Source organism: Callospermophilus lateralis, chromosome 3, assembly GCF_048772815.1.
Source record: "Callospermophilus lateralis isolate mCalLat2 chromosome 3, mCalLat2.hap1, whole genome shotgun sequence".
Lineage (NCBI taxonomy): Eukaryota > Metazoa > Chordata > Mammalia > Rodentia > Sciuridae > Callospermophilus > Callospermophilus lateralis.
This window is the reverse complement of record NC_135307.1, coordinates 198,107,061-198,125,115: the sequence shown is the minus strand read 5'-3', so window position 1 is coordinate 198,125,115 and position 18,055 is coordinate 198,107,061. Positions and strand designations below refer to the sequence as shown.

The window sequence follows — 18,055 nt, the reverse complement described above, 5'->3', positions numbered from 1 at the left end:
TATCTCAGGAGGACACTTACACTTTGGATTTTCCTTTCTTCCATAACTTCACTAGCCAGGAACTGAACACTTCCATGCACAGGTGCCCGGGGCCCTGGAGACTGCAGCAGGATATGCTGTCTCTGCACCACAGTCCTCAGGTACTTGCACACTTGGAGGTGTGAGTATATGGCACAGCACAGCCGGTGGCACCAAGGATCACGGTGGTCAAGGTGCCTGCAAACCAACACACCGCTAAAGCCCTGCTTTTAAAAAAATTTTTTTGAGACAGGGTCCAACTAAATTGCCCAGGCTGGTCTCAAACCTGCACTCCTCCTGCCTCAGCCTCCCAAGTATCTGAGATCACAGGATGTGTGCAACCGCACTCCACCTGTAGAGCATTTTAACCAAACTGGGTCCAGGATTGAGTGGCAACCAGTTAGAGATCTCAGCTATACATCTTGTGAAAACAGGCTCCTCTAAATACAAGAAGTCTGGGACACTGGCTAACTTTATTTACAAAAACTATAGCCCTGGAACTTGTACTTTCTGAATAATGGGTTCACTAAGAAAAATTTGGAGTAATAGTAGCCACAAAAAAGTTTCAACCTATATCAAACCACTTACTTGAAAAGTGTTTAGAAAAGAAAGAATTCAAAATGCCAGAGGCAATGGGATGCACTCTCTGCCTGGTACATAGAGGTATCTAAAATACTTAACAAATCAAAGATTTCCTCTTTAAAAGGTTCCTTACAATTGGGTGCAGTGTTGCACGTGTACCGCCAACTACTCTGGAGACAGGCAGAACTGCAAGTTCCAATGTCAGCTTTGGTAACTTAGCAAAACCCTGTCTCAAAATAAAAAATAAAAATGGGGATATGGGGATGTAGCTCAGTAGTAGAGCACTCCTGGCATCAATCCCCAGTAGAAAAAAAAAGGAGGGGGGCGGAAGTGTTCCTTACAGAAGGAAGTAAAAATAAAATCTCTCCATATGCTACAAATAATTTGGATCTAGATTTTTTTATTTTTATTTATTTTTTGGGGGGGTTACTGGGGATTGAACTTAGAACTCAGGGGCACTCAACTACTGAGCCACATCCCCAGCCCTATTTTGTATTTTATTTAGAGACAAGGCCTCACTGAGTTGCTTGACATCTCACTTTTGCTGATGCTGGCTTTGAATATGCGATCCTCCTGCCTCAGCCTCCTGAGCTACAGGGATTACAGGTGTGCACTACTGTTCCCAGTAAGATATTCTTTAATAAATAATTCAAACCCAATAGTCAAAAGCAAGTGTTATTGTAAAGGAACTATTAAGCTTTAGGTTTGGTAATGGATTATAATATTTTTAAAGTCTATCTTTTAAAAATACATGTTGAAATATCTGTGAGTGACATGATACAGCTGGGATTCATACCAAAATAATCCAAGAAAGTGGAAATAGGTGAAACCAAACTGGTCATGAGTTCATTACAAAACTAAGTGTGGCTACATGGAGGTTCGTTATACTATTTTCTTTCTCTTTGCAAATATTTTAAATTTTCCACATAGGTGATATTTTTAATCCCACTTCCCAAATAAGTGAGTTAATTGGTTATAGAATGCTCATTTAAAACATGTCCTTCCTAAACCTGAACGTTTAATATTCTTATAAAGAACGGGAAGTTTGGGGGTTCAGTCCTCAGCACCAAAAAAGAGAATGGAAAGCTGAGGGCAGTCTGTACAAACAACAACTTAATCCTCAGGCTCAGCAAAGAAAGCAAATAGTGAAAAGGAAAGAGAGCAACCTGCCTCCTCAGCTCCCTGCTGCAGATAGATGGCATCCTGTGCCCCACCAATCAACTGCACTGCACTCCAAGAGAGCACCTGCTTCCAGATCAAGGACAGTTCACAGCGGCTGGCCTACAGAAACGAGATCACTGAGGGCTGGGGATCTTGATTATAACTGGAATCACCAAAAGAAACATGGGAAACAACTCTACACAAGCATAGGAAGAAAGCAAAACAGGCCTCTCTGCAAGCATAAGCTCGAGGGAGGAAGGTGTCTGCTCTGTGAAAAAGCAATTTTTGTATTAAAGCAGAAAGACTGATTGTTCCAAAATGAGAAGAGGAAATGCACTGGACACAAATACAGTGATAAGAGCACTGTGGGAGGGTTGGGAGTACTGGTCTGCCATCTGGGGACTGTGATGGGTCCTTCCTCGCCCTTTAGCTAACTGGCCTAGGAGACAAAGACTGCATGTCATGCTTTCTTGTACTTCATCTTGTCTTGACTAGGGTTCTGGTTAATCAAAATTGAGTATTCTCTATTAAAAGAGCTAAGGTGTTTAGTTTAGTTTTTTTTTTTTTAATTGTACAACTTTTTGCATTTGCCTTTGAAGTCTATCACTTCTAAGATTTTTTAAAAATGTTTTTTTTTAGTGTACTATAGTTAAATGTAATAATGAGGTTCATTTTGACACTATAAGATTGTTAAATGAACAATGACCATCGTTCACAGCAACCTGTGATTCTATTTTGTTTGGGGCTTTTTGTTTTTGTGATGAGGTCTTGTCATGTGGCACAAAGCCTCCAACTCAGGATCCTCCTACCTCAGTTCCTGAGAAGCTGGGATTATAAGTGTGTGCCACTGTGCCAGCTTAAGATCCTATTTTGATCAAAAGTTTTAAATCATATATATATATGTGTGTACACATACACACACACACACACACACACACACACATTTTAAATTGAGGACTGAACCCCGAGACACTTTACCACTGAGCCACAGTCTCAGTCTTTTTTATTTCTTTATTTGCAATAAGGTCTCACTAAATCGCTGAGGCTGGCCTCAAATTAGCGATCCTTCTGTATCAACCTTCTGAGTCACTGGAATTACAGGCATGGTCACCACACCTGGCTAAACTTTGATTTTTTTTTTTTTTATGAACTTTCTTTTTCTTTTTGTGGTGCTGGGGATTGAACTCAGGGCCTTGTACATGTGAGGTAAGCACTCTACCAATCAAGCTATATCCCAACCCTTTTTATGAACTTTCTAATATCAAATTCTAAATTAAGAGCTGGAGATGTGGCTCAGTGGTACAATGCTTGCCTGATATGTGTGAGGCCCTGGGTTCAAAATTAAGTCTTTTCCTTGATTTTAGGATTTTCAGATATGCATTCAGAAAACCTCAAAAAGATACTTCTCCTTATAAAAAAGAGAAAACTAATTGGGTTTTAAGTATATAAAATCATACTGGAAACATTGTCAAGCAAGTGATGCTAAACCTTTGAGTGAAATTTACATGGCATGGAATCCATAGAAATCTACTCATTCTGGCTTAATGTTACCAGTTCATAACTCTAGTTATTATCTTAAAATGTTATATACCACAGGAAAAAACAAATTTCCTCAACAACCATTCATTACTTTTATGGACTCTCAGCAAATTTCCACAGACCTTTTAGGTCTTGTCATTCTCAGAGAATGATTGTCTGTCCTGGGGTTTAATTACACATGAGGGGTTCACCACTGAAGAGACAACGGAAAGAACATGGACAAGGAGTTTCTGATGAATAAGATCATCCACTACAAGTTGGAGTGGATCTCATGGAAAGCAAAGGGAGATCAGTAGAGGAATGGGACTGGGGTGGAGGCGGCGAGGAAGGTAAAATACTGGGGAGGAGACACTGGCCAAATCAAATTGCTGTATGGTGTGCCTGTAAGAACATGTAACAACAAATCTCACAACATGTACTATGATGCAACAATAAAAATGGGGGGGGGAATCCCTGCAGAACTTTTATATTTGAAAAAAATTTTTGAATGGACTAACTAGGTGATAACTAACTATAGGCAAGGTGGGCAAGGCTGGAGAATGGTCCCTGGGGGTGTGCCCTGGGATTCTATTGTCCCCATGCCCCCCCCCCATCTGCTTCCCAGCTGCCTTGTGGTGAGCAGCTTCCTTCCACCAGGAAATTTTGCCTCACCTCCTACCTTTGGGTCAAAGGGATGGAGTCAGCCACCACAGACCTAATCTCTGAAACTGTGAGCCCCAAATAAGCTTTTTCTACACACATACACATAAAGGACAACGACTGCACTGGGTAAGAACTCCCAGAATCCTAATGAAGAGACTCACTTAACTCAAAACTGCTAACCCAACATCAAGGGACCAAGAATTACTTACATACCAAGAAATGACTTGTCAGATCTTCACGCTAAATCAGCAGTACTAAGGCTGGTAAGCACTAAACTCCAGAGAATTGATCCTAGTTAAATTACCTACCAAAACCCATTTAATAAGCAGTGCTATGGCTGTGCATGGACACACCTGCAATTCTGGAGACTTGGGAGGATGAGGCAGGAAGATCACAAGCTCCAGGTCAGAGTAATGTGAGAACTGTCTCAAAATAGAGTGCTCCAGGTTCAATCCCCAGTATTTAAAAAAAAAAGGGCAGCGTAACACACTTAAATTAGAGAAACAAAATTGGTATTTCAGAAATGTAAATGTATTAAGCAGGAAATCGTGAAGAGCTGGGAGGCTGCCTGGTCCTTTCAGAGTCCTGTAAGCCTCCCATTATAATACTTCTGCATGCCATGACTCTTAACAAGAGATAAAATTATCCAAATTATGAAAAAAAATTTTTATGAATTTTCTTTCTTTCATGAGGGGCCAATCTGTATTTTCCAGTGGGGACGGATGTGGTTGTTATCTGTTAGTTGGTTTGTTATACCCATAATTCTGCTATGACAATGAAAACCACAGGTGAAACATTTCTGGCACCTGTTGGGTTATGTGAACACTTAGATGGATTTCATTCAATTGCCACCTTTTTTTAAATATTTATTTTTTGGTTTTAGATGGACACAATATCTTTATTTTACATTTATGTGGTACTGAGGATTGAACCCAGGGCCTTGCACATTCTAGGCAAGCACTCTACCACTGAGCTACAACCCCAGCCCCAATTGCCACCTTTACTGTATATTTTCTGGTTCTAAAGAAGCTTTCCTATGCAGAAAGGTAATAACATCTAAGCAATTATTAGAAAATGTGTTTCCCACTGTGTGCAGTGGTGCATGCCTGTAATCCCAGCGCTTGGGAGGCTGAGGCAGGAGGATCACAAATTCAAAGCCAGCCTCAGCAAGAGCGAGGTGCTAAGTATCTCAGTGAGACACTCTCTCTAAATAAATACAAAGAGGGGCTCAGTGGTCGAGTGATGTGGCTCAGTGGTCGAATGCCCCTGAATTTAATTCCCAGTACCCCCCCCCAAAAAAGAAAACGTTTCCCTTATAGTGCATGCCTGCACAGATCTGCAGCAGTGGGGTGCTCGAATTGCTGCACAAGTTGTGTGACAGTTTAAAGTACTACAAACCACTAGCACCACGTAAAGCTAACTGAATTAAATGAGATACCTTGGTCAAAAGTATCCCTGAGCCAGGTAAGGTGGCACCTGCCTATAATCCCAGCTACTCGGGAGACTGAGGCAGGAGGATCAAAAGTTTAAAGGCCAGCCTGGACAACTTAGTAAGATACAAAACAAAAAAGGGTTGAGATGTAGCTCAGTGGTACAGCGCTTACCTAGCATATGGTAGGTCCTGGGTTTGAGCCACATAAACTGTTGTGTGTGTGTGTGTGTGTGTCTGTGTGTCTGTGTCTGTCTGTCTCTCTCTCTCATACATACACACACACTCTACTGACTGATAACAACCAGATCCATCCCCACTGGAAAATACAGATTGGCCCCTCATGAAAGTCACTGGAAGGCCTTTGGCCCTAATAACATAACCTGGTGTGCCTCCCACTCCAACCAAATCTGACAGGAACTCTGACAGGACCCAGAAGCATGAGGCTTTAATGCATTATGCCACAGCATATTTTCACCAAGTGAAAGCAGTCCTTCATGACCAACCAACTGATGACAAGAGAACTTTCATGATCTATGACCCAGAAACTGGGTCTTCTAGAAGTGACACTTAGAGCAACACTGCCCATGAACTCCCATAGAAGGGACCATTTCAAGTTCTTCTCTATAACAGAGCTTTGGGGCCCCAGGTCCTGGATCCCCATCTCTCAACTGCGATGGTGGTGGCAGCTCCAGAATCCTAGAATATGCATCTGTTGGAGACCTTCAGATGGAGCTTACCAGGGATGCTTTCACCAAGCAAGGACAGCACCCTGGAAGCAGGCAGCTTTCCCAGAGCCATGGATGAAGATGTCCCTGCCATCACAAAACGCTCATCTTTTTCCCTGCTGTCCGAATCCCTTTTCTGTCCTTGTAGGATGGTCCAAGGGACCACAAACTGTGGATAGCTTTAATAAAGGCTTATGCTCTGTCTGGCCTGGCTCACTCCAGAGCAATTATGAGGTTTCAGACTAAAACCCAAATGTCAGAAAAGGATTCCATTAATGACAACACCTCTCTGTGTTCCCAAAGGTGGTCATCCTGAAGCCCCAGGAATAGGATGCTTTCCTCGATAGGCTGAAGACTGCTGCGACCACATGCCCCACACTCTCTGGAAGCAGCCCTCTGGCCCTTCTAACTGATGAAAAAACCACTGCCCAAGTGATGTCTGCCTCCAGGAATGCCGTATGCACTCTGTGTGGCAGAGTGACTGAATATGTTCCAGACACAGCTCAGCGGGGCCCTTTCTACTGAGCATGGTTACATACACCTGTGGTAGGCTATTTAGACATCACAAAGGAGTGAGCTTCCCTTGGCCTTGTCGGGAGTGATGCAGACTTGGGGGCAAAGATTTAACTGACCTTTACTCACACAGCACTGGGTGGCTCTTTGCTAGCCTGCGCTGGGCCTGTCAAGAATCTGCTTGCTCTGCTCTGCTCTGCTCTGCCTTCTTTAGTTCAGATTTGCTGTCTGGCCTGGCTCACTCCTGCCTTCTCCATTAAGGTCCATAACACCTCCCATAACTGAAGCCAAAGGGGTCAGAAACCAAACTGTACCAACACTGAAGTGGAAGAGGAGGAATGAGTTTCCACAGAGGGAAGCTTCCTGATGAATTCCTGGGGGTTTGCTCTTGGTGGCAGTGCTGTGCCATTTATACGGAATTTGAAACAAATCCCTAAATTGGGGGAAATCTTGGATTCTGTAGCCAAATAGACACTCTGGGGATTCAGAAAGAAAGGGCACACTCTGAAAGGGGGTAAGAACATCGGTGTTCAGTGAGAACACTGAGCGAGCTTCAGCTTTCCTTCTCCTGCCCACAGTGTAGCTTCAGCTTTCCTCCTCCTGCCCATGCTGGGGACCGGCCTGTGTCTAACCAGAACTCAGCCCCAATTTTACTATTAAAACAGAATTGCTCAAAAGGGTGGGGCAAGGGGCTGGGGTTGCAGCTCAGATATCTTGCCCAGCATGTATGAGGCCCCAGAATTCATCCTCAATACCCACTAGAATGTGGTGAGTCAGGGTGTGGAGCCTGCAGTCCCAGCTGTTTAGGAAGAGGCTGAGGGGGTGTGATCACCCAAGCTCCGGATATCAGTTGAGGCAACATAGCAAGACTCCCTTTCCAAAAAATGTGTAGGCCAGGTACAGTGGCATACAACTGTAATCTCAGTGATTCTTGAGGTTGAGGAGGGATGATTACAAGTTTGAGACCAGTCTCAGCTTGGTAAGGCCCTAAGCAACTTAGGGAGACCCTGTCTCAAAATAAAAAATAAAAAGGACTGGGGATGTGACTCAGTGGTTAAGTGCCTCTGGGTTCAATCCCTGATACCCATCCCATACCAAATGTAAACAGAATAAAAGGGTGATCAATACTGGTCTCTGGAGACACAGCCACCAAACACACTGAGGAGACTTATCAGGGAAGAGAACACGTATGTGCAGCTAGCAGGCAGGTATCCCAAGCAGTGGATGACAGCTCTGACTGCCATGCTCTCTCATTCTGTTTCCTGCTGTGGGTCTCCAAGTTACTATGACCTGTTATCTACAAAAATGGATCCTGTGAACAAAGCCATTTTACACTGAACAAGGTTCTTAATCACTATGAGGCCTCAAAGACCATGACCAATTGGACTCAACACCATTGAGCTATTTTCGTGTCTGAACTCTGACCTGATTTTGACCAATTCAATTCATGGAGATCCTGTCAAGGAGTATACTGCAATTTCTTGGTATTATTCTCCTGACAGATACAACAGTCTCCCTGTTGTTGGTATCACTTTGAAAGTCTGAAATGCTCATATTGTAGTTATCCTTTGTACATCAAATGATTTCACCACAGTTAGAATAACAAAACAAAGCAAGCATTAAAAAAAAAAAAAATCATCCAACTGGGCTGGGGTTGTGGCTCAGCAGTAGAGTGCTCGCCTAGCATGTGCGAGGCCCTGGGTTTGCTCCTTAGCATCACATTAAAAATAAATAAATAAAAAGGGTATTGTGTCCAACTACAACTAAAAAAAAAATCATGGGGCTGGGGATGTGGCTCAAGCAGTAGCGCGCTCGCCTGGCATGTGTGTGGCCTGGGTTCGATCCTCAGCACCACATACAAACAAAGATGTTGTGTCCGCCGAAAACTAAAAAATAAATATTAAGATTCTCTCTCTCTTAAAAAAAAATTTTTTTAAAAATCATCCAGGGTCTGGGGCTATAGCTCAGTGGTATAGCACTTGCCTAGCATGTGTGAGGCACTGGGTTTGATCCCTGGCACCACATAAAAATACACAAATAAAACAAAGGTATTGTGTCCATCTACAACTACAAAAAAAAAAAAAAATCATCCAACTAATTTAATGTTGTGAATTTTGAACTCCATGCTTAGATCAAACAAATCCAATTATGATGGTGACAGAAATGGTATCAATGCCCAAGATTTTGGTAGTTAACAGGTAGAACCAAAGAGGCAAACTGTTAAATGTGACCAAAAGCTACCTCTGTGTTTAGCAAACTGTAACCTAACTTATTGCAACATTACTGAAAGTATGTTTTGTAACAAGTAGTAGAGTCTCTGCCAATCATAGCAGGTAAGCTTTCAACCAATCACAGGCAGCCAACTGCTCAGATGTGTTCATGTCAGGCAAACTTAGACCTGTCATCAGGCTATTTTTACATATCAGTTTCTGTCTATAAATTCTGCCTGCCCCGTTGCTGAATGAAGCTCTATGAACCCTTACTGGTTTAGGGTGCAGCCCTGTTCACGAAGCTTCCTTTGCTCAAACAAACTCTGCTATTTTTTTTCTTTTAACACCTCTAACTACTCCTAAGAAGCCTGTGGGATAGGTGCCCAGTCCAGTGAACAGGAGGGCAGCTCTGGGGTCATCTCCCTGGGCTGGAACCTGACTGCCACTCTCAGGGGCTCAGTGACCCAGGCAACTCCTGAACACCTCCTTTGTCAGTATCCTCTTTGTCAAATCAGAATAAACACAGTCTAGCTGTGCTGTAAGCTTGTTTATGTAAAGGGAGCACAGCAATGTCAGGCATACAAAACATGTTAGTTATCATATGATCAGCAGCTTACAGATAAGAACACCAAGGCTCAGAAAGTATGAATAACAACTCAAGGTCATGCTGCTAGGGCTGGGCAGCACGGATTCACATCCAGTCTGACCCTATGTGCTACACATTGTAACTGATTTTCACTAACCACTTCGCAAGAGAGTAATTCCTGGCCTGACAACAAATGACTTTTCCTGGATATCAAGCCTTTTCTGAGTAAGGTATTATTAATATTTATTTTTCATAAAAATAAAAATATACATATAGACAAATTTATAAAACTGAGTAAGTTATATTGGTCATTCTCTAAATCTTGGTCTGAAGACTAAAATTAACTATTGTTGCATAGCACTTTATTTATTTATTTTTTAAAAAGAACTTGGGATTTTATTGTTCTGTGACTTCTGTTCTTTTTATTTATTTAGTTAGTTAGTTAGTTAGTTAGTTAGTTAGTTAGTTTTCAGTGGACACAACATCTTTGTTTGTATGTGGTGCTGAGGATTGAATCCGGGCCGCACACATGCCAGGCAAGCGTGCTACCGCTTGAGCCACATCCCCAGCCCGCATAGCACTTTAGATGTCAAGTGTTTTCCTTAACTTATAAATCAGTGTTTAAGGAACTAGGGGGAGGTGGCTGTCTACCAGCTGGATGATGATTCTGGGGCAAGTGAAGAACAGTGATTGCCAGTCCACTCCAGCAGTTCCCAGGTCTGCTGCACAACGGGTAGCCTCACAACTAGCATGAGCTTAGGCCACCCTAAAGGTGATGACAGACAGACACTGCTGAATGCTTGAGTGTCCTACACTAGAGGAGGTTCAAGAGTGCACATGCTGTCAACATCTGAATGCACCCCAACCTACCTGCCTGAGACAACAGTGTCAAGACCTAGCTGGACAACTCAAGGCCACCTCAGTGTCTGTGTGTGACAATACTTTTGTTTTAGGATATTTTCGAAGGTAGTTAAGTACGATGGCACACACCCACAGAATCACTTGAGCCCACAAGCTTGAAACCAGTCTGGGTAATGCAGTAAGATCTCGTTTCCAAGAAAAAAAAATTTTTTTTCCCTTTTCATTGGCAACATTTAGTAAAAGAAAAGGGCTGGGGATGTGGCTTGGTGGTTAATTACCCTTGAGTTTAAGCCCTGATATCAAAAGAAAAGAGCAGGGCTGGGGTTGTGGCTCAGCAGTAGAGTGCTCGCCTAGCACGTGCGAGGACCTGGGATGGATCCTCAGCACCACATAAAAATAAATAAATAAAAATATTGAGTCCAACTACATAAATAAATAAATAAATAAATAAATAAGAAAAGAGCAGGGAGGGGCTGGGCACACTGATCCATGTTTATAATTCCATCTATTCAGGAAGCCGAGGCAGGAGGATTGAAAATTCCAGGCCAGGGGCTGGGGTAGAGTGCTCGCTTCGCCTGTGGAAGGCACTGGGTTCGATCCTCAGCACCACATAAAAATAATATAAAGGAATGTGTCCATCTACAACTAAAAAATATTAAAAGAAAAGAAAAAGAAAATTCCAGGCCAGTCTCGGCAACTTAGCAAAACCCCATCCTAAAAAAAATTTTTTAAAAATGGGCTAAGGATATAGCTCAGTGGTAGAGCACCTCTGGGTTTAATCCTCAGTACCAAGAAAGAAAGAGGAGATGCCAGGTGTGGTAGCCCACACTTGTAATCCCAGAAGCTCGGGAGGCTGAGGTAGGAGGATCATGAGTTCAAAGTTCAACTTGGCAAGACCCTAAACAACTCAGTAAGATCCCATCTCTACATAAAATACAAAAACAGGCTGGGGATGTGGTTCAGTGCCACTGGGTTCAATTCCCAATACCAAAAAAAAAAGAGGAGGAGGAGAAGGAAGGAGGAGAAAAAGGAGGAGGAAGAGGTAAAGGTGTGGGGTGGAGGGAGAAAAAAAGGAAGAGGAAGAAGAGGAGGAGGAGGAAGAAAAAAAGGCAGGGGCAGATAACACAAGAGTGGAAGCCACATCAGTACCACACAACGGGGAGATGCAGGGATGTTGTCCACCTGATTGCTGGTGACAATCTGTTAGGATTACTCAACAAGACAGGATGAATCAAGAGAAAACTGCACCAAAAGAAACAGCATGTTAAGAGGTAATTCTGTTAACTGCAGGGTCATTTTAACATGTATGATGGCAATATCTGTGCTTATTCTTCAATGTTCTACCATTACACTGGATAATATGTGGAACTCAACTTCCTCATCTATCAAAAGTGAACTAGAGCTACCCTGCAGACTTTCCAAGGGCTGTGGCTGATGCACCTCTGATAAGCTTGCCATAGTGCCTGTTCAACAAGCCACAGGTCATTTCAGAGTGTTTGCTATTTCAAGGGTCCTTTCAGGGGATTTCTAAGAGGGACAAGTTAAAAAATACTTCATAGATAACAATTATCCTTAAAGTATAGAGGGGATTTAACCTGGAGCTTCAAACATATTAGGCAAGCATTGAGCTATACCCCTAGCCCACAACCAGAAATTTCCTAAAGGATGCCATCAAGAAAAATCCAGTAAAAATTATTATAACTGCAAAAACAAAACCAAACTCCCTAAACCAAGAAACAAATAAACAAAAACCCTCAGATTTTAATAACAGACCCTATAATAGTCCCTGGCACCAAAACATACATTGTTATAAGGTCAGTGAAGTGGCATATGCCTATAATTGCAGCACTCAGGAGGCTGAGGTGGGAGGAACATTTAAGTTCAGGAATTTGAGACTAGCTTGAGCAATACAATGAGCCCCTGACTCAAAAAAACCCAACTAACCCCCTTCCAAAAAAAAAAGGCGGGGGGGGGGGGGGAGAAAGACAGATATATTACCAGAGGGGAATAATATCTGGTAATATAGCCATGCCTGGCTATATTATATGAGTCACTATAATCCCAGTGACTCAGGAGGCTGAAGCAGGAGGATGACAAGTTCTGGGCCAACCTGGGCAACTCCGCCAGATTCTGTCTCAAAGTAAGAAATCAAAAGGGCTGGTTTCGGGCTGGGGAGGTGGCTCAAACGGTAGCGCGCTCGCCTGGCATGCGTGCGGCCCAGGTTCGATCCTCAGCACCACATACAAACAAAGATGTTGTGTCCACCGAGAACTAAATAAATAAATAAATTAATTAATTAATTAATTTAAAAAAAGGGGCTGGTTTCAATCCTCAGTACAGAGGAGTAGGGTGGAGGTATGTCAAAAATTATGTAGTTTGTAGTCTTTGACCCAGCATTTGTTTTAAAAAAACCCTCTCACAAGAAGACACTACTATTTAATAAAGAAAAATCTCATGGGACTGCCTAGCTAAAACCCAAGCATTTGCTATGCTATTAATCCCTTCTAATAATAGAAGGAAATAAAAGGCAGGCACAGTACACACTCCCTTTGCAGAGCTAAGGCCACTAATACTCAGCACTCACCTCCATTCAGAAGAGAAGGTCTGACAAGAGCCCACACTCTGGGACCCCAAGGCCCCTCTATTCAGTTCTTGGCCCTTAAAGTAACTCAGTTTTAATGTGATGCATAATTTGGTTCTGTTCATTTCCATCTCCACCCCAACCAGTGAAAAGAACAGCGGCACACAGGGGCAGAATTCTCTAAGAGGATGGTCACTCACTCTTCTTCCCCAGAGATAGCCGGAGGGTGGAGCACAGCTGATAGGAGGCTGGCCAGTCAGCATTCCCACCCTCTGATTCACCAGGTTTGCAACTTTATAACCAATCAGCAAGCATTCCTTAGAACACAGCAATGGAGAGACTTTACTGTCTCATGTTCAATGTAGAACAATTAAAAGGACAATAAAATGACAACCCATGATGATGATGAGTAAGGTTCACTTACATTCACAGAGCACCCACAGTATATCACTTCTAAAAATATTTGTTGGATTTGCTCTGTCAGGGATAAATGTCAAAGTTCTCTGCCACAGAACTAACTTTTACAAATCACTTATATAAGAATGATTTTGGAATGAAGTGAAACCTTAGTGTATAGTCAGTCCTGAAGACACCCGAAGAAAAAACTGACCAGTCAGGTGGGGTGGCCATGCATCAAGAGGCTGAGGCAGGAGGATCACAAGCTTCAGGAAAGCCTCATCAACTTAGCAAGACCCTGTTTCAAAATAACAAGGGCTGGGAATGTAGCTTAGAGGTAGAGTGTACATGGGTTCAATCCCCAGTATCACGAGCAAAAAACAAACAAAAAAAAAACCTTATCAAAACAGTTTTTGGTGACTTGCCTCAAATATGGTCTCACTGCACTCTTCCTTCTTTGAAGAATGAGATATTGCACTTCATTTCTGCAATTTTAATGTGAAACATCAATGTGCTTGCAAAACTCTTAAAATTTAAAGCAATTTTATTTCTCAAGATTTGAATCTATTAAATGTTATGTATCAAAAACAAGGCAAGGCCAAGCACAGTGGCCTGTAATCCCGGGGGCTAGGGAGGCTGAGGCAGAAGGAACACAAGTTCAAAGCTAGCCTCAGCAAAAGTGAGGTGCTAAGCAACTCAGTGAGACCCTGTCTCTAAGTGGTTCCCTGAGTTCAATCCCAGGTACCAAAAAAGAAAGAAAAAGAAAAGAACAAGACAAAAGAGTTTCACTAACACAGTGCACTCCAAGTTAATGCAAGGTGTCAGGCAAGACAATGGCACTGAAGGCTATTGGGTAATCTAATCCTTAAATCTTTGGGGGCTGACTTGCCAGTGACTGAAACAGACTAGCTAATCCTCATGGGAGCATCATTATCTCAGGTAGCCCTGGCACACAGTCCAGGTTTAGATCAAGGGTGTCTTAAGAGTAGAATTTTCATGAAGAGAGGTCGTCACCATTTTTCAGCTTCTTTATCATTTCTGTTTGGGAAACAGTTGGTGAGACATCTTTCCATTTATCATTTCCTTTGCTCCACTGAAAGGCAAGAGGGTGGTAACCATCACCCTCAATTTACAGCATGCAGAGGCTCAGAGAAAGGACCTGAACATGTGAACTCCCGTCATGTCCTGTTTCAGGAAGCAAAGTCTAGCCTATTGTGCTGACACAGAGAGGAAGGGAGGACTGTGACAGAGCAGGTGTGCCTGACAGAAGACCACACACCCTGGACTCCGCAGCCTAGAATAATGAGCCTCATGTTATAAGTGCTACTTCCTGACCACACCCCACCCCACAGTTCTGGGGATCCCAACCCAGGACCTGGCACATGCTAGGCAAGCATTTTCACACTGAATTTCACCCAGTCCTGACTGCTACCATTTTTAAATTCCTAACATACAAAACCTAGAGACTCGTTCCTGTAACACAACTGGTCCTCATGATTGTTTCCACACAAATGGCTTCCAATCAATCCCCGAGAACTTAGGGGTTTGTTTCCTTATTGGAGAAAAGCTGCCTTCATTTGGTTCTCCCACAACTTTCTATACTCCCTGGATATCATACCTAACTCTAGAAAACAAACCTCTACCTCAGATAAAGCTCTACCTTATCCCAACCCCCAGTCTCACTGCATTTTAGTCATTCACCCAACAAACCTTCTGAGCATCTACTATACTCCAGACCAATGTGAGGACTGCACACCTGGGCTGTGAAGAGGCAACGCTGGCAGACTGTTACAGGGTTCTGCCTGATAATAGATGGTTGATGAACAGTCAGAAGAAAGCTGGTTCAAGAGACCTGAGTTCAAGTTCCAGGTCTGATGAGTACTAACAGTGAGACCTTGAGCAAAGCAGAGTGGCTAGATAGCCCTACAACTGCTGTCTGGCCAGGGCCACCAGCAGTGTCCACCCTCTCTGCAAAGAAATTCATGAGGAAAAGTGGCAGAAGTGTGCAGCATCTGTTCAACCGTCAAAAAACACTAAGAATCATCCATGGAAACACAAGGAAACCCACTCATCTGAATTTAGCAGGGCAGGAGATGAAGGTCCTTTAGTTACAAAGAAGGCTCTGCTGGGCTTTCACAGAGCCTGCTAAGGAGCTTTGGGCTGAGAGCATCAGGATCATTCTTATGCAGTTCTTTTAAAGAGTCAAGCAGATAACTCCAATTCACCCCATTACCTCATGTCACAACAGAGTGCTAAGGACAAAAGACAAACTTCTAAGAGCAAAATCACCTTTGGTAGATCTGATTTTTAAAAAAGCATTTAACTTTGAAAAAATTATAGATCTAAAGCTGCAAAAAAGGATTTACAGGAAAGTTCTAAACATGCTTCTGATCCTTCTCAACTGGCTACCCTTTCTCCTGTCTCTTCCCTGAGGGTACATGGCACTCAACCCTAACCCTCCCAGGAGCCTTGTGCCTTCATGCATTCACCACCATACCTTCTGGGCGACACTATACAGCACAGCTGCTGCTAAGCTCCTCCTTTCCATTCACTCAGCAAATATTCATTGAACACATACTATGTGCCAGCAACTGCTCTTTGAAAAAACAATCTCCCCATGGCCCTGACTTCATAGAAAAATGTTAAATAACATAAATACATTGAATATGACATCAGCTGGATCAAGTGCTGTGAGAAAATTAAGCAGGGAATGGAGACAAGAAATAGGAGGTGGAGTGTTGAAATTCTAAATAGGGTAGGCAGTAACTGCCTCCCAGAGCCACAAGGGGTGAGGTGATGAGACTTCCAGGCAGACCCAAGGGCGCAGCATCTCCGTTTGTTCAGAGACCAGCAAGGTGGCACTGGGCGGGTGCAGAGTGACTCCGGGGGCTCAGACCCGGCAGGGACTGACAGAGCACGGCTCCCCACCAAGAGTCTGCGTCCAGAGGCCACACTGGCTCTACAGCGGCAGCCATGTCAGCCAGCTGGGCCCCACAACACGGGTGAAAGGAGATGCACACACGGGGTTAAGACTCCCAAAGCCCTCAGCTGCGGTTTCTAACTGCGTCTTGGTGGACGAATCGCTCATTTCTTAAACTCAGCAGGGCATTTTTTAGAGAGAGCAAATCAAATAAAGGGACACAATATCTTGGACGCTTAAGTAGAGTTTCGCCTTCAGGTAACCGTGACAGTAGATGCAGCAATGTAACTGTTTCTGTCATTTAAACAGTCTCTGGGTGACACACAAGTGACTTTAGACAAAAGCTCTCGCCAGACACAGCGCCCATCAGGCTCTGCCCCGCTGGCTAGCACACCCAGCAAGCAGCACCCAAAGCCCCCACAAGTCCAAGCACGAAAGCAAAACGAGGCCGAAACTTCTGCTTCCCCTTCCCGTAAGACACGACCAGACCCAGCTGGGAAACGGAAGGGCCTCGGGCCCTGCCACCGCACACCACCAGGGCCTGCCCGCGCCCGCGCGCCCACAGGCGACGCACCGCTGCCCGCGGGGTCTGTGCGGCGCAGGCCGGCTCCCACCAGCCCCGGGCAGCGCTCGGCCCGCGCGCAAGCAAGGCCGCCGCCCCCGCCGCCATTCGCTCCGCCCGCGGCCCGGGCCCTCGGCCCTCTGCCCTCACCCGCGGCCCGCCGGACGCGAGGCCCGCCCGGCCGGCCCGCGGTAAGCTCACCTGTCCCCGCCCGCCCGCCGACTCCGGGCTGTGGGCTCCGCGGCGCTGCTGGGCAGCCGGCCGACGCGCTCTTCCGCCTAGGTACCCGGGCGGCTGCGGTAGTGGCGGCGGCGGAGGCAGAGGGCGCGGGAGTTGCACCGGCAGCGGCGGGGACGCGCACGCTCACGCACGCACCCGCACCGGCGCGCGCGCCCCCCGGAAAGACGTGTGCTCCGGCGAGTTGGAGTGGCGCGTGGGGCTGGCCGCGCATGCGCCCACAGCGCCTGCGGAGTCTCCGCCCAGGGACCGAGGCCGGTTGACAGACCTGGACTGAGGGTCCGCCCATAAGGGGGCGGGCCCCGAGCTGCAGCCGGGTCAGAGCCTCCAGCGGCGGGAGGAGTTCGCAGCTGCGGAGCCGGAAGGTCCCACCGCCCGGCAGGGCCAGGGTCCAGGCCAATCCTCATGGACCCCAGGTGGCTCCCGTGTCCCCGAAGACCGGCAGGTGCCACAGAGAGCTGCGCGGAAGGAGAAATTATGGCTTGTCTCGCGCCTAATTTGCCTTGCTTTACTTAAGGTTGAGAAATATGTCTTCATCAACTGGAGAGGGAGCTGGTGGAAGATGGCGGGGAGACTCCACACCCCATCCCGAGCCACTGGCATGAGACTGACACTGGTTCATCCCTATAGAGCCGAGTGGGAACTCCCTTCCTGTCCAGCCACCATCGCCCACCCGCCCTCCCGGAATCACCTGGGAACCACGGCTTCGGAGGGAAGGCACTTGTACTCTCCGACCCCGTTCTTCCCGTACAACCCAGTTCATCACGCCGACCCGCCGAGCCAGGGGAAGCCGAGTCACCCGGTAACCTTTCCTGTCACTCCCACTGTCACCGTCCGACACTGCCGAGAGTTCCTCTTGCGTTCTGTTAGCGGTAATGCCACTTTTCATTCTATAAGCCACGTAAATGACCCGTGCACCAGGGCTCCTGCCGTCTCCCTTCGACTCTTTTCGGTGGACCACGTTCCATTCAGCAGCCATTTTTTTAAAAGCATGAAGCAGGCTGGGTGCGGTGAACTTCGCATACCTGTGACTCAAGGGGACCGCGGAAGGGCGATCGCAAGTTCGAGGCCAACGTGGGCTACTGAGACT

At 45.3% G+C, this 18,055-nt stretch overlaps 1 protein-coding gene across 6 annotated transcripts in view; it reads right to left on the bottom strand.

The window, feature by feature from the left end:
• Positions 1-17,147, bottom strand: part of Dnajc5 (DnaJ heat shock protein family (Hsp40) member C5) — a 44,784-nt gene extending 27,637 nt beyond the window's left edge. For all 6 annotated transcript variants that reach the window (XR_013090853.1, XM_076852154.2, XM_076852152.2 and 3 more), the window contains exon 1: positions 16,930-17,147. The gene's annotated coding sequence lies outside the window, so the exon portion shown is untranslated. The remainder of the gene's footprint in view (positions 1-16,929) is intronic.
• Positions 17,148-18,055: the final 908 nt, after the last annotated feature.